We start from the raw sequence: 15,406 nt of genomic DNA on the forward strand, positions 1-15,406 counted from the left end.
TGCAGAAAACAGCATTCTTAGAGAAATCAAAGACTGGAACTGAGGGAAGCTGGGGTGGGTGGGGGTGGGTGGGTTTTGTGTGGGACGGTGGGGGGAGGGAGGATAAATGGGGAAAAAATAAGGATGATATGTTTCTGGATAATATGTTTTGTTTTAATTTTGAATTAAAAAGTTTTTTTTTTTAAAAAAAGAACAGACCTCCGGAACGAATTAAGTTCTTAACCCGAGGTACCACTGAGTCCCAATGACTAAATAAATAAATAGGCAAGCCTAGGCCTTACCACATAACTCTAAGCATTGCCTAGGTTTGTAGTCCTAGTTTATCAACTGCCTGCGATTTTTCCATGCCGTTGCTTAGAGATTTTCATTTGTTTGTAGCCGGCTTCCTTTTATAGCATTTTTGGGAAACCATTCAATCAAACATCTCAAAAGAAATGCACAAATGTAACATCTCTCGGCATCCGAGAGGGTACTTGTTTTGAAATACCTTTGCTCTGTGACTGTAACCATCTCAGATGCCTTTTGAGAGAGGCAGAGCAGCGATAACACTTCAAAGGCCTTGGAGGAAACAAATCGCACAGCCCTCAAGGATTCTACGAGGATGGCACCAAATCAAAATGCACCTGTCTTTGTAAATTAATCAGGGCTCCTTCTTCCTTCCTTTCCTTTGAAAGGGTTTTTCTTTGCTCGGCTGATTCTTCCAAAGAAAGGGGAAATTATGGAGTCCCATAACTGTGAGATTAAAAAGGCAAAGGGACCCCTGACCATTAGTTGCAGTCGTGACCGACTCTGGGGTTGAGGCGCTCATCTCGCTTTATTGGCCAAGGAAGCTAGCGTTTGTCCACAGACAGCTTCCGGGTCATGTGGCCAGCATGTCTAAGCCACTTCTGGCCAACCAGAGCAGCACACGGAAATGCCGTTTACCTTCCCACTGGAGCGGTACCTATTTATCTACTTGCACATTGTGCTTTCGAACTGCTAGGTTGGCAGGAGCAGGGACCGAGTAACAGGAGCTCACCCCGTCACGGGGATTTGAACCGCCAACCTTCTGATCAGCAAGTCCTAGGCTCTGTGAGATTACCTTACACCATATATATGCCCCCTCAACCTCTTCAATCTGTGGAACTCCAAACAGAAATCTCTGTTGAAACATTTCCTGATCACCGCCTGGCTCGGAGCTGAACAAGGAACACTGCTGAAACCCACCCAAGGAGAAAGCTTTAATTGGATCGGTAATTAAATTAAAACTATCCTGCCCTCGGCTTTTCAAAGCGCTCCATCCTGGCACCGACAGTCCGTCCTATGAAGAGCTCTTCCTAATTGTGTCTCCAGAGGCCTTTTGAAAGTGAGAAGATTTTGATCAAAATTAGCAGAATGACTGGGCAGTCTGAAAGCGGGTTTGGAGAGAGCCGGCGATCAGGATCTCCCAAAAAACAAAAAACAACAAACTTCTTATTCTTGCCATTAAAAGAAAGAAAGGCAAAATTAAAATGGAAGCCAAGATACTGCAGTGCTGGTGTTTTCTGTCAAAGAGGGAAATGGCAAAGCTGAAAAAAATATCTTCATCCAGAGTAATTATTCTAAGGATAGAGCCCAGAATCAAATTGTAGACTGAACTCTAGGGTCCTTCTCAATGAACACTCTCAATACGTGTGTTCCTAAGGCTTGGGATCAGATGAAAGCAAACCTTTGCAGAAAGGACTGGAATTTGAACCTTTGAAAACAGAATGGGCTAGAAATTCCAACCCAAGTGAATTAAACTCAGTACCAAAACACACACACACACAAATGTGTCTCACACACTAATCTATGGGAGCAAACACACTGGTTTCTAGAGTGATCCAATACGTTAAGAAAGACAAAATTCAAATAGCTGTATAGACTAATGTTTGACTCTATATGCGTTTGCACATTATAGATTGCCACTGCATTCAAATTTGGGAAACAATGGTTTTCAAAACAAACCAGAGCTGAGATACAAACCTAGAGCTGGAAGCCATAGTTTATGCAAAACATAGCTTGCTCAGCTTTCATGTAATGGTAAACTATGGTTTGTTATGATCTTGGAAGTCAGGGCAGATATCAGAATGTTCAGTGGGAGGAAGAAGGAGTGTCTGTGCCAACCCAGGCTATCATGAAAGATTCCCAAACCATAGTTCTTGCCATTGCTAGTGCATAGTTTAGGAGTTCCATGTGGATGGTGGATGTTCACTGACCATAGAGTTTTGTTTGAAAATGTTGGGCTTGTTTCTTTCCAAACCACTACTGGGCTAGCGGCTAGGGACACGGGTGGCACTGTGGGTTAAACCACAAAGCCTAGGACTTGCCGATCAGAAGGTCAGCAGTTCGAATCCCCGTGGCAGGGTGAGCTCCTGTTGCTCGGTCCCTGCTCCTGCCAACCTAGCAGTTCGAAAGCACATCAAATTGCAAGTAGATAAATAGGTACTGCTCTGGCGGGAAGGTAAATGGCGTTTCCGTGCGCTGCTCTGGTTCGCCAGAAGCGGCTTAGTCATGCTGGCCACATGACCCAGAAGCTGTATGCCAGCTCCCTCGGCCAATAAAGAGAGATGAGTGCCACAACCCCAAAGTTGGCCATGACTGGACCTAATGGTCAGGGGTACCTTTACCTTTACTGGGCTAATGGAGTCAACCATTCTGGGTTGCTGACTGTGGTTCCTTGCAGGCACTGATGTGCTCAAAGCTTCAGCAACTCCCAGCCAAAGTCCTGTGCCTCTATATTTAACCTTGGCAGTTGTTGCCACAGTGCTGGACAATGTATGGCACACAGCATCGGGAACGAGGGCGTCCTTTGCATGCCAACTAGGAATGAATGTGCAGTAATGCTTTTAGCCTCTGAAGCCAATTCCCATAATTCTCTGGATCAGATCCACTAAAGTGAGACTATTCCCACGCTCCTGGAAGGGCTCTTGAATAGCACCCCTACTGCCCAACCCTTGGTGCAAAACAGGGTGGTAAAATCCTGAGGGAGTAAAGAAGACCGTATTACATTGAGCTGTGGGTGGGAGGTAGAGACCAGTTCTGAATGCTTCCTCTCCTCTGTGCCACAAAAAATAATACCGTATTTACTCGAATCTAATGCTCACCCCTTTTTGGCCAAATCACGTTGTAAAAATTAAGGTGTGCATTAGATTCAATGGCACATTTACATTCGCCAGCAAATACTTTTCTTGGTTTCAAGGTTCTGAAAATTTGAGGTGCGCATTAGTTTCAAGTAAATACGGTAATTGAAAACAGGAAACCAGTACACATGGGAGAGAGATTCGGCCTCGGCCCAGTAAACCTGAAGGAGCGTCTCCACCCCCATCGTTTGGCACACACACTGAGGTCCAGCGCCGATGGCTTTCTGGCGGTTCCTTCTCTGAGAGAAGTGAGGTTACAGGGAACCAGGCAGAGGGCCTTCTTGGTGGTGGCGCCTGCCCTGTGGAATGCCCTCCCATCAGAAGTCAAGGAAATAAACAACTATCTGACTTTTAGAAGACATCTGAAGGCAGCCCTGTTTAGGTAAGTTTTTAATGTTTGATATTTTATCATATTTTTAATATTTTGTTGGAAGCTGCCCAGAGTGGCTAGGGAAACCCAGCCAGATTGGTGGGGCATGAATAAACCATTATTATTATTATTATTATTATTATTATTATTATTATTATTATTATTCTTCTACATGCAGTGAACATTATATGCAGAGCAGCACCAACATTCTGAAGTGAAACAATCAGTTTGATCACTACCAATTTTTTTTATTGAATGGGTAAGACTTAAGGTATTTAAATGATCACCAACTACAGTCATATCCCATGTTATGTCTTCTTCGTGTTACGTTCTTTCAGGTTACATTCCACGGCGACCCAGAAGGGTTACTTCCAGGTTTCGCCGCTCGTGCATGCGCAGAAGCACAAAACGACATCACGCACATGCACAGAAGCGGCAAATTGCAACCCGCACGTGTGCAGACGTGCCGCTGTGGGTTGCGTTCTTTTCATGTTGCGAACGGGCGTCCAGAACAGATCCCTTTTGCAACCAGGGGTACCACTGTATTTTTAAGGCCTGTGGGCACAACTGTACTTCTGTTATCTCATCAGGGCACTTCTCTCCCCCCGAATCAGCCCATCCTATTCACAGAGAGCTGGGAAGAGAAAAAGTGCACACATACATCCTCTTCAACATTTCTCTGATGCAAACAGGGATGTCCTATTCCTAATAATAATAATAATGATAATAATAATAATAAATTATACCCAGCTGTAATGGGTATGAGTTACTTGTGCGTAAACTGGTGCCTCTCTCGGCTAATTTGCCTTGTTAAACCTTTCTGACTGCACAGCCCTTTCTCATCGTGGCTGCCTCAATCGCTGGCAGAATCCGTCAGTGGGCGTTTCTTGAACCTCTTCCAACATAAAAGTTGTTTAACACCCAGTCTCCTCCTCCTCTCACTGCGCTGGAGTCTTCTGCGCAGGGAAGGCGTGGGTAGCGGAGGACCTGGGCTCTCCTCATTGATGTCCAGTGAAGAGTCCTGGAGCCCTCTCTCCAATTCCCCCGTCTGCCCCCCTTTATCCCTGGTGTTGCGCTGATTGGCTTCCCCCTCTACTGAGCTGTTTCTCCCCCTGCTGCTGGGTCCTTCGCCAGCATCATCTGGGAGCCTCCCCTTCGCCTCTCGCTCCGATGTCAGTTCCCTGACACCAGCCCATCTGACTGGGCTGCCCCAGCTAAGGAAGAAGACTTGCCAAATAAAGTGAGATTAAGACACAATCTGGGAATTCAAGAGAAGAGGAGCCAAGAGTAGGTCAACAATACCAATGAAATCTCTTAGGATCTCACACGTCCCTGTGACATAACAGACATTGCATACGCTGGTGCAAGCGAGCATGGGTGCCCAGGAGATGAATGGGCTTGGGACAACTGCCGTAGAAAGCTCGGAGCCACACACACGCACATGATAAATGCGATCTCACAAAGCCGTTTCAACAAAATCAGCTCGCTGCATAGCGGAGGCTGTATGCAAAAATTGAAGTTGATTCTTAAATGGGGGAAAGAGTCAGCCTCTATCAAAGCTGCCATTTACAACTAAATGAGCTCTGCACTTGAATTTTGATTTTATTCTTTAGCAGGGATCCAGCCTTTTTGGGGCAGTTTCTGATTCCGCTGCTCTGGTTTTGTAAGAGAAATGGAACACAGGAAGATACGTTATGCTAAGGGAGAGCAGATCAGTGTTGTCTGCCATGGTTGGCAGTGCCTCTCTAGTGTTTTAGATATGTCTAACTCTAACTGAAGATGCCAAGGGACGCGGATGGCGCTGTGGCCTAGGGCTTGTCGATCAGAAGGTCGGCATTTCGAATCCCCGCAACAGGGTGAGCTCCCGTTGCTCGGTCCCTGCTCCTGCCAACCTAGCAGTCTGAAAGCATGTCAAAGTGCAAGTAGATAAATAGGTACCACTCTGGCGGGAAGGTAAATGGCGTTTTCATGCGCTGCTCTGGTTCGCCAGAAGCGGCTTAGTCATGCTGGCCACATGGCCTGGAAGCTGTACGCCGGCTACCTCGGCCAATAAAGCGAGATGAGCGCCGCAACCCCAGAGTCGTCTGCGACTGGACCTAATGGTCAGGGGTCCCATTACCTTTTTTATCTGAAGGTGCCAGGGACTGAACCTGTATAAAAGGGATGCGGGTGGCACTGTGATCTAAACCACCAAGCCTCTTGAGCTTGCCAGTCGGAAGGTCGATGGTTCAAATCCCTGCTACGGAGTGAGCTCCCATTGCTCTGTCCCAGCTCCTGCTAACCTAGCAGTTCAAAAGCACACCAGTGCAAGTAGATAAATAGGTACCACTGTGGCAGGAAGGTAAGCGGCATTTCCGTGCACTCTGGCACTCATCACAGTGTCCTGTTGTGCCAGAAGCGGTTAAGTCATGCTGGCCACGTGACCCGGAAAGCTGTCTGTGGACAAACGCCGGCTCCCTCGGCCTGAAAGCGAGATGAACTCTGCAACCCCATAGTCTCCTTTGACTGGACTTAACCGTCCAGGGGTCCTTTAACTTTTTACCTTATTTGTACCCTACTCATCTCCCTAGGTTCCCCCAGTCACTTTGATCTGCTGCCAGTCTCCATACGATGCATAGCAACATTTCACTCTTGTGCCTTAAAGGAATGTTAGATGCAGGGAGTGGCCTGATCAAAGCTGATCCATCTAGCTTGTTATTGCTAATTGATCTCCAGGGTCTCTACAAAGCCTTTAGATGGGAATGTGAAGAACTGAAGAAGAAGCGCAGGCAATAAATGTGGTCTATTCACCACACTCCCCTCCCCAGAGCAACTGAAGGCACTTATTTATCCAAAACAATCACTTTATGGCTACGTCAAGACTAACGTGTTTAAAGGCATTATGCACTCATAGAAGGCAAGCAATCTGGGGCCAAATGCAGTTATTTCAGAGAAGGGGAATCACGACTCGCAGCAAATCCTCCCACACTTGTGAATCACACATCTGTGAATGCTGGCATCATGACATCAGCAGGTGACATCACCAGCCCAAGCGATATGCCCTCTTGCTCGTCGCATCCATATTGCTATGGAATCTGTGCCCTGCTAGGCAGTGTGCCCCATGGGGATATGACATCACTGCCCAAAGTTGTCCAAAGAGCCTTTCCTCAGATTCTCTTGTCTGAAAAATAATCCTATGTCTTCAGTGGCATGTCTCTTGCTGAAGTGTGCCACTTTGGTTGCAGGTGGACAATTGAATCCAGGGAATGCTCTCTCTCTCATCGAGATGCTCTCAGTCAGACAGGTACAGTGGTACCTCAGGTTAAGAACTTAATTCGTTCTGGAGGTCCGTTCTTAACCTGAAACGGTTCTTAACCTGAAGCACCACTTTAGCTAATGAGGCCTCCCACTGCTGCAACGCCGCTAGAGCACGATTTCTGGCTCATCCTGAAGCAAAGTTCTTAACCCGAGGTACTATTTCTGGGTTAGTTCATTCTTAATTCATTCTGTAACCTGAAGCGTCTGTAACCTGAAGCATCTGTAACCCGAGGTACCACTGTACAGTCATGCTAAGTGGTTTCAATTTTGGACCAAACTGCCATGGGGGTGGGGGCCAGAAGCATGGGAATGAGAGGTCCATTCCTGATGGATTCTTAATCTATGTCTCTGTCTGCTCCCTCTAGGGGTCTCTGACAGGGCACCCACAGGTACTAAGGTTCCCAATTCCTATGGCACCTGAAGAGGATCTCAGTACTCAGTAAACATCCACGATCCATAAGAGAATGTATCTATTTCCTGCTCAGTTTCTGTCTACAATAATTCAGCATCACCTACATTGAAGGAGCATCTCCATCTCCCTTGTTCAGCCCAGACACTGAGGTCCAGCTCTCAGGGCCTTCTGGCGGTTCCCTCATTGCGAGAAGTGAGGTTTAAGGGAACCAGGCAGAGGGCCTTCTCGGTGGAGGCGCCCCACCTGTGGAATGCTCTCCCATCAGATGTCAAAGAAATAAACAACTATCAGACTTTTAGAAGACCTCTGAAGGCAGCCCTGTTTAGGGAAGCCAGTGTGGTGTAGTGGTTAAGAGTGGTGGATTCGTAATCTGGTGAGCTGGGTTCGCATCCCCGCTCCTCCACATGCAGCTGCTGGGTGACCTTGGGCTAGTCACACTTCTCTGAAGTCTCTCAGCCCCACTCACCTCACAGAGTGTTTGTTGTGGGGGAGGAAGGGAAAGGAGATTGTTAGCTGCTTTGAGACTCCTTCAGGTAGTGATAAAGTGGGATATCAAGTCCAAACTCTTCTTCTTCTTTAATATTTGATTAATCATTGTATTTTAATATTCTGCTGGAAGCCACCCAGAGTGGCTGGGGAAACCCAGCCAGATGGGCAGGATATAAATATTATTACAGTGGTACCTCGGGTTAAGAACTTAATTCGTTCTGGAAGTCCATTCTTAACCTGAAACTGTTCTTAACCTGAGGTACCACTTTAGCTAATGGGGCCTCCTGCTGCCGCTGCACCACCAAAGCATGATTTCTGTTCTCATCCTGAAGCAAAGTTCTTAACCCGAGGTACTATTTCTGGGCTAGCGGAGTCTGTAACCTGGAGTGTCTATAACCTGAAGCGTCTGTAACCTGAAGCGTCTGTAACCCGAGGTACCACTGTATTATTATCATTACTAATCATAATCATTACTAATCACTAATCATTACTAGTTCAATGTACTACTACTACTACATTGAACAAACCCCCTTAGACAGACCTAAGTTTCAGTGGATGCCAGGATCAGAAACTTACACTCCCATCCATTTTAAACAGAGAAGACTCTTTTTCTAATCTTCTACTCTTTTTCCTACATCTCTTCTGTGTTATGCCACAACTCAAAGCTGCCCTTTAGTGTAATGCCATCCCTGAAGGCAGCCATTTTCTGACTAGTACCCACAACAGTTTCTCAACATCCCAAAGCACCCACTGTCCCAAAACAGTCGGTGACCCCCAGGCTTACACACTGACAACTTCTGTTGCATGCAAAGTTCCCGGGTTCAAGTCCCAGAATCTCCAGGGTGCCCTCTGACTGAAACCACTGCCAGTTAGTGTAGATGATATTAAGTTATAGCTACACCAGCTTGTGCCTGTATTGAGTTGGCATACGGCAACTGCCTACGTTCCGTGACTTTCCAAGGGCAGGAGAAAGTTATGCCCTGCAAGCAAAAGCGGTGGTTATAGTTTTCAACAGATGGCAAAAAAGCCCAGGCGCTGAGATGCCCGAAGGACTGAGAGACATCTGCTCTTCCAAATAAGGAGTCAGGTGAGTTGATTAAAAAGGGCAGAAGGGGACAGAGAGCCATCACTGATAGAAGGCTGGAAAGGTTTAAATTTACCACTGAGACAAGGGTGACCTTGGCTAAACATTGTCCCTCAGACTCGAGTAAATTTGAATGGCAAAGAATAATAGGGGGGAAATGTCCATTTTTTAATGTCTCAAAGCCAATTTCTGGATGCAAAAGCCAGACATTTGGGATAGTTCCCAGTGGTTTAATTTTCTTGAGTTTAAACCAATGCCCCTTAAATAAAGTGCATATCTCGTGAATGTACACTGAGATGCCAGGAGCTCAGCCCAACAATTGATAGGTAATGGGAGCACCAACTTTTGGGGGCCAGAGTTTTGAGTTTTAAGAAAAGTGCTGTGGGCACCAGTTGCAAAATGTCTGCCAGGGCAGATGGCTATGGCTGCAACGGGGCATGGAATAGCACAAAATGTCTGCTATATCTAACAGAGAAAAATAAGAGAGGTAAAGGAAAAAAGGAAGAGGAAGAGATAGGACAAAAACTGGAAAAATTGCACCTATACCAGTCACTGTCAGGAGCTCGTCCTACACTCGAGTAGGACCCTCGCAGAGACACATGCCTGACTGGCATGTTCCCTCCCTCCTGGTCGGTCATTCAGGAGCTTCAAAAGCTTTATTCAGGCCAAACATCACAGTGACTGATGCCAACAGACACTGGCACACTTAGGGATCTGGAGAGTCTTTGCAGCTTGAGTACAGACCTCAGCAACTCAGCATTTTGGCTAATCTACTTTATTTACATATAAACACACACGGAGCACTGCAACATGGCTCCCTCTCTCTCTAGCATCAGACAACAAAGAGAAAAAGAACAAAGGACAATAGTCCCACTTCACGGAACACAGTAACACAAACATCCTGTCTCCGTCATTTCCCACTCTGTGGAGTCAAAACACACACCGCTATGTGATAGACGACAATCCCATGACTGCAATCATGGAGCACGAATTCTAACAGTCACTGTAGGATGAGGCTATCAATGGCTACTAGCCAGGATGGCTATGATCCGCCTCCCAAGCTGGAAGCAGCTGCTTCTGAATATCAGTTTCTGGAAACCACAAGAGAGGAAAGTTGTTCCTGTGCTCAAATGCTTCTTGGTTGCCCATCGGGATCTGGTTGGCCACTGTGGGAACAGGATACGAGGCTCTCCTTATTTTCTTACTGTTCAGCCAGTTAAGTTGCTCTGGTAAGGGCCCAGTGCCCCAACTATATCTGTGGTTAATGCAGTCAACTCGGTAGTATCATTCTGTGATTCTGAAGTCAGCCTGTCTGTTAGTCAGTGTTACTTGTCCAGTGTTACGTCTTGAATTGCTGGAGTTTATTTGGAGCAACGGCGATACTTTGTATGTATTGGCAGATATCTGCATCTGCAAAAGCTTACAAGCTGTCAGTTCTGTTCCTTCACTGACAGGGAATGAGAACACAGGCGCAGAGAGAGAGCAGATAAGAGTGAAATGCAGAGAGGAGGGAGAAACAGCAGGGAGCAGCCATAACCTGATCTCTGGACACAGGGGAAACTAAAGAGAGAGCCAGAGCGAAAGAATGAAGCTTGTCAGCTCAGACAGTGACACAGACACAGGAATACAGGGAGTGCCCTCTCCAAAATCTCATAGGCCATGGGTAGGCAAACTAAGGCCCGGGGGCCAGATCCAGCCCAATCGCCTTCTAAATCCGGCCCGCAGATGGTGAGGGAATTAGCGTATTTTTACATGAGTAGAATGTGTGCTTTTATTTAAAATGCATCTCTGCGTTATTTGTGGGGCATAGGAATTTGTTCATTTGTATTTTTTCCCCCAAAATATAGTCAGGCCCCCCACAAGGTCTGAGGGACAGTGGACCAGCCCCCTGCTGAAAAAGTTTGCTGACCCCTGTCGTAGACTCACGAGACTGTCCAAAACAGAAATGGCAGAGCAGTGTGATCTGTCCATGAGAGAAGGTATGTTCAAGGAGTGCAGCAGAAAAGGCATGCCTGTCCAATTTTAATCAATATTCCTATTTGTATATCATCAGCTCCCCTCCAGCTTTTAATGCACCCTGTAGACTTCCCTGCCAGGGCCTAAGTAAGATGACAACACAGTTAAGCAAGCTGCTGATTCAGCAGCAGAAATTCAGCAACACGCTTATTAAAGCCTTGAATAGTCTCCTTCCTCGTCCTGGTTATTAATAGCCGAATCTGAAGTGGCTCGAGGCAAGTCTATTTCCTTGCAATTTCTTTCCAGCATTTCCTTTTTCTACTTCCCTGCACCCCCCGCCCCTCACTGAGCTGAGCTTTTTCAAAAACCTGACGAAGATGGGGAAGCCAATATCAACAACTCTCCCCAAGTGCTATTTGCTTCTCGTGTGAAGAAGAACCCTGACCAAGTCAACGGGAAGCAGAAACTATTGTATTACCTGCCTCTCCCTTCTGTTTCCAGGGTCTGTTGATTTTGTCTGGTGTGTGCGTGTGTGATTTGGGGACACAGGTGGCGCTGTGGGTTAAACCACAGAACCTGGGCTAGCCAATCAGAATGTCAGCTGTTCGAATCCCTGCGTCGGGGTGAGCTCCCGTTGCCCGGTCCCAGCTCCTGCCAACCTAGCAGTTCGAAAGAACGAAGTGCAATTAGATAAATAGGTACCGCTCCGGTGGGAAGGTAAATGGCATTTCCGTGTGCTGCTCTGGTTCGCCAGAAGCGACTTAGTCATGCTGGCCACATGACCTGGAAGCTGTACGCCAGCTCCCACAGCCAGTAAAGCGAGATGAGCGCCGCAACCCCAGAGTCGTCTGCGACTGGACCTAATGGTCAGGGATCCCTTTACCTTTATCTCCTTTGCATTTGGGAAGGGAGGGGCGATGGTACGATCTATGAAAACTTGGGCAGGTGGAAATACAGTACAAAACGCCCTCAATTTCTGGGTCAACTGAGAAGCAATTGACATAGAAATGAGCACCAAATGCCTGCTAGATTCCGCTAGATTTTCAGAAGTGTCTTTTATATTGTGTGAAAGGTCACATAAAACGTGAAAGTTATCATGGAAGGAAATGCCCGGAAGATGGAATGCAGTGCTGCCTAAATCTCCAAGGTCTCAGACGGACAGTCCTGCTATTCTTGAGATTTTTTGTAACTGGAGATGTCTGGGATTGAACCGAGGACCTTGCAGATGCAACGACTGAGCTCCACCACTGAGCAATCCTCCCTCCTCTTCCCCATATTCTCCCGGGCTTGTATTTACCTCTCTGCCATTCACAGTGTTCCTTCACACCCTGTCATTAGCACAGCAGAGTGCCGCTCGCGCCTTCCCTTAAAAACCAGCCTTATCATACTAATCGCAGCCTAAGGCAGGAACCATTTATTATCTGCACACTCCAACCTTGAAGCGCTACAAAGGCATCTGGAGGAAGTGCCAGTCCTTAGCGCCAAAAATCCACCTGATTGAATCATTACTGGCAATTCAAACACCTGCATTGCAGTTCGCTTTAGAATTCAGCTCAAAGCCCTCAAGGCAACGTTGTGACTCACAAATCAAATTGTTTCCCGCGCATCTTTTGTAGCCAGCTTAAAGGGGACATGTGCGCTGAAGGTTTCACGCCTGCGTTTCCTTAGTGGCTGCTTCGCCTGGTTTCCCTGGCAAAAACACTTTGACAGCAGCCATAATCTACTGTATTTTTCGCTATATAAGACGCACCAGACCACAAGACGCACCTAGGAGGAAAACAAGGAAAAAAATATTCTGAATCTCAGAAGCCAGAACAGCAAGAGGGATCGCTGCGCAGTGAAAGCAGCAATCCCTCTTGCTGTTCTGGCTTCTGGGATAGCTGCGCAGCCTGCATTCACTCCATAAGACGCACACACATTTCCCCTTACTTTTTAGGAGGGAAAAAGTGAGTCTTATAGAGCAAAATATACAGTAAGTGCTCGGCTGCTAGATCAGACCAAAGGCCCACACAGTCCATTATCCTGTTCTCACGGTGGCCAGCCAGATTTCCATTGGAAGCCCACAAACCAGGACTGAGTGCAACACACTAATAATAATAATAATAATAATAATAATAATAATAATAATAATAATTTATACCCGCCGTCCCCGGCCACAGCCGGGCTCAGGGTGGCTAACACAAATAAAATCACAGTAAAAACATAATAGGTGAAAAAGAGAGGGGGGAAAGGGGGGGAAACCAATTTAAAATACAGGTTAAAATGCAATTTAAAATGCAGCCTCATTTTAAAGTAGCTGATAAATCAAGACCATAAGGGGAGGGAAACATAAGGGTCAGACCGAGTCCAAACCAAAGTCCAGGTGGAACAGCTCTGTCTTGCAGGCCCTGTGGAAAGATGTCACGTCCTGCAGGGCCCTGGTCTCTTGTGACAGAGCGTTCCACCACGTCGGGGCCAGTGCTGAAAAGGCCCTGGCCCTAGTTGAAACCGATCTAACCTCCTTGAGGCTCGGGACCTCCAAAGTGTTGTTATTTGTGGACCTCAAGGTCCTCCGCAGGGCATACCAGGAGAGGCGGTCCCATAGATATGAAGGTCCTACGCCTCACGTTATGGTGGTTGGTTAGAGCATGGTGCTGAAAGTTGCAGGTTCGATCTCCACATGGAACAGCTGCATATTCCTGCATTGCAAGGGCTTGTGCTAGATGATCCACAAGGTCCCTTCCAAATCTATGATTCCATTAGATGAAGCTGAGATTCCATGAGATCCCCAGAAAATGATATTCAGGGGCAAACTGACTCTGACAGTGGAGGGAGAATGTAGTCATCATGACAATAACCTGCAGGTGGACCTATCCTCCTTGAATCCATCCCATCATATGTTAAACAGAGGGATGCGGGTGGCAAAGTGGTCTAAACCACTGAGTCTAGGGCTTGCCGATCGGAAGGTTGGCGGTTCGAATCCCCGCAGCGGGGTGAGCTCCTGTTGCTCGGTCCCAGCTCCTGCCCACCTAGCAGTTTGAAAGCACGTCAAAGTGCAAGTAGATAAATAGGTACCACTCCAGAGGGAAGGTAAATGGCATTTCTGTGCACTGCTTTGGTTTGCCAGAAGTGGCTTAGTCATGCTGGCCACATGGCCTGGAAAAACTGTCTGCAGACTAACATCGGGTCCCTTGGCCAGTAAAGCGAGATGAGAGCCGCAACCCCAGAGTCATTCGCAACTGAACTTAACGATCAGGGGTCCTTTACCTTTTTATGTTAAACTGAAGACTGAACAAGTCATGTGAGAAGGGGATGAGGTGATGCTCAGCGAGCTATATAAGGTCTCTTATTCTTCAATTCCCAGGATTCTTGTGGGGTGGGGAGAAGCCACGAGTATTTAAAGTACTTGTATGCTAGTGCTTTAAATGAATAGTGCATTTGGGGTGTTGGTTGCAGCTCTCATTTATATATGGATAAGAATTAATCTGAGTCTGCAAATACACAGGGCAGGACAACAGAGGATGACAACATAGAAGGTGTCACGGGGCTTCCAAAACTGTGCAAGCCCAATAGGTCTCTTTGAATTGCGAGCAAATAACTGTCTTGGCAGGCAGAGAAATCCAGAAGCAACTGCTTTGCAAACGCCACCATTGTAGGCCACCATGAACAACATTAGAGAAAATTAATGACCCAGCATCGCTCTTGTAATGAACATATTGGCTCCGAAAGAACAAAGGCAAAGTAGTGTTAATGGAAAAACATTATCTCTGTCTCTCTCTCTCTCTCCAAAGATTCATATCATTTCTCACCAACTCGGACACTCTTTACAATGTGAAGTTACAATTATTGCCTCCTTCAAAAGATAGGTTTGCAGTCCATATAATCCGCTTGAAGGACCTGGTGCCAGCAGCCCCTCAAAAAAATGAAGATAACCTACAGTGGTGCCCCGCAAGACGAATGCCTCGCAAGATGGAAAACCCGCTAGACGAAAGGGTTTTCCGTTTTGGAGGTGCTTTGCAAAACAAATTTCCTATGGGCTTGCTTCGCAAGACGACAATGCCTTGCGAGTTCCTGCTGGGTTTTCCCCTCCCCCCCCCTTTTCTAAGCCGCTAAGCCGCTTATCGGCTGATCCGATCAGCAGATAAGCCGCTAAAAGCCGCTAAAAGCCGCTAAAAGCCGCTAAAAGCCGCTAAAAGCCGCTAAAAGCCGCTAATAGCACTAATCCGCTAATCCGTCAATGGGCTTGCTTCGCAAGACGAAAAAACGCTAGACGAAGAGAATCACAGAACGGATTCTTTTCGTCTTGCGAGGCACCACTGTACTACCACTAAGAGTTTGCAGCAACAGAGCCCCAAGAATCAAAGATTTAACTCACTGTTTATCTGATTTTTATTTGTTTGTTTACTGGCCAAGCCAAGGGAGTCCCCTGGTCTCCGCCCCACCCCCCGCCCCCACGGACAATAGCTCACTTGAATATCTTTATACCGGAAGACAATTTGGTCAACAAGTTCAGGACACAATTCTACATGTCAAGAGACTCTCTACTCAAATCTCTTCACCACGGGGCCAAACATTGGAGGGATCTGGGCATAAACACCTGCAGCGAGGAAGAGATACAGTAGGGACACAGGTGACACTGTGGTCTAAACCACTGAGCCTCTTGGGCTTGCTTATCAAAA

At 46.8% G+C, this 15,406-nt stretch overlaps 2 protein-coding genes across 7 annotated transcripts in view; both read right to left on the minus strand.

Annotated features, from left to right (window-relative positions):
* Positions 1-15,406, minus strand: part of GHRHR (growth hormone releasing hormone receptor) — a 395,967-nt gene that overhangs the window by 113,674 nt on the left and 266,887 nt on the right. The window lies entirely within an intron of this gene.
* ADCYAP1R1 (ADCYAP receptor type I) overlaps positions 1-15,406 on the minus strand; it is a 134,533-nt gene that overhangs the window by 82,884 nt on the left and 36,243 nt on the right. The gene's annotated exons all lie outside the window — the stretch shown is intronic.

The sequence above is a fragment of the Podarcis liolepis genome (genome assembly GCF_965112155.1).
Source record: "Podarcis liolepis genome assembly, chromosome: 12".
In the NCBI taxonomy this organism is placed as follows: Eukaryota; Metazoa; Chordata; class Lepidosauria; order Squamata; family Lacertidae; genus Podarcis; species Podarcis liolepis.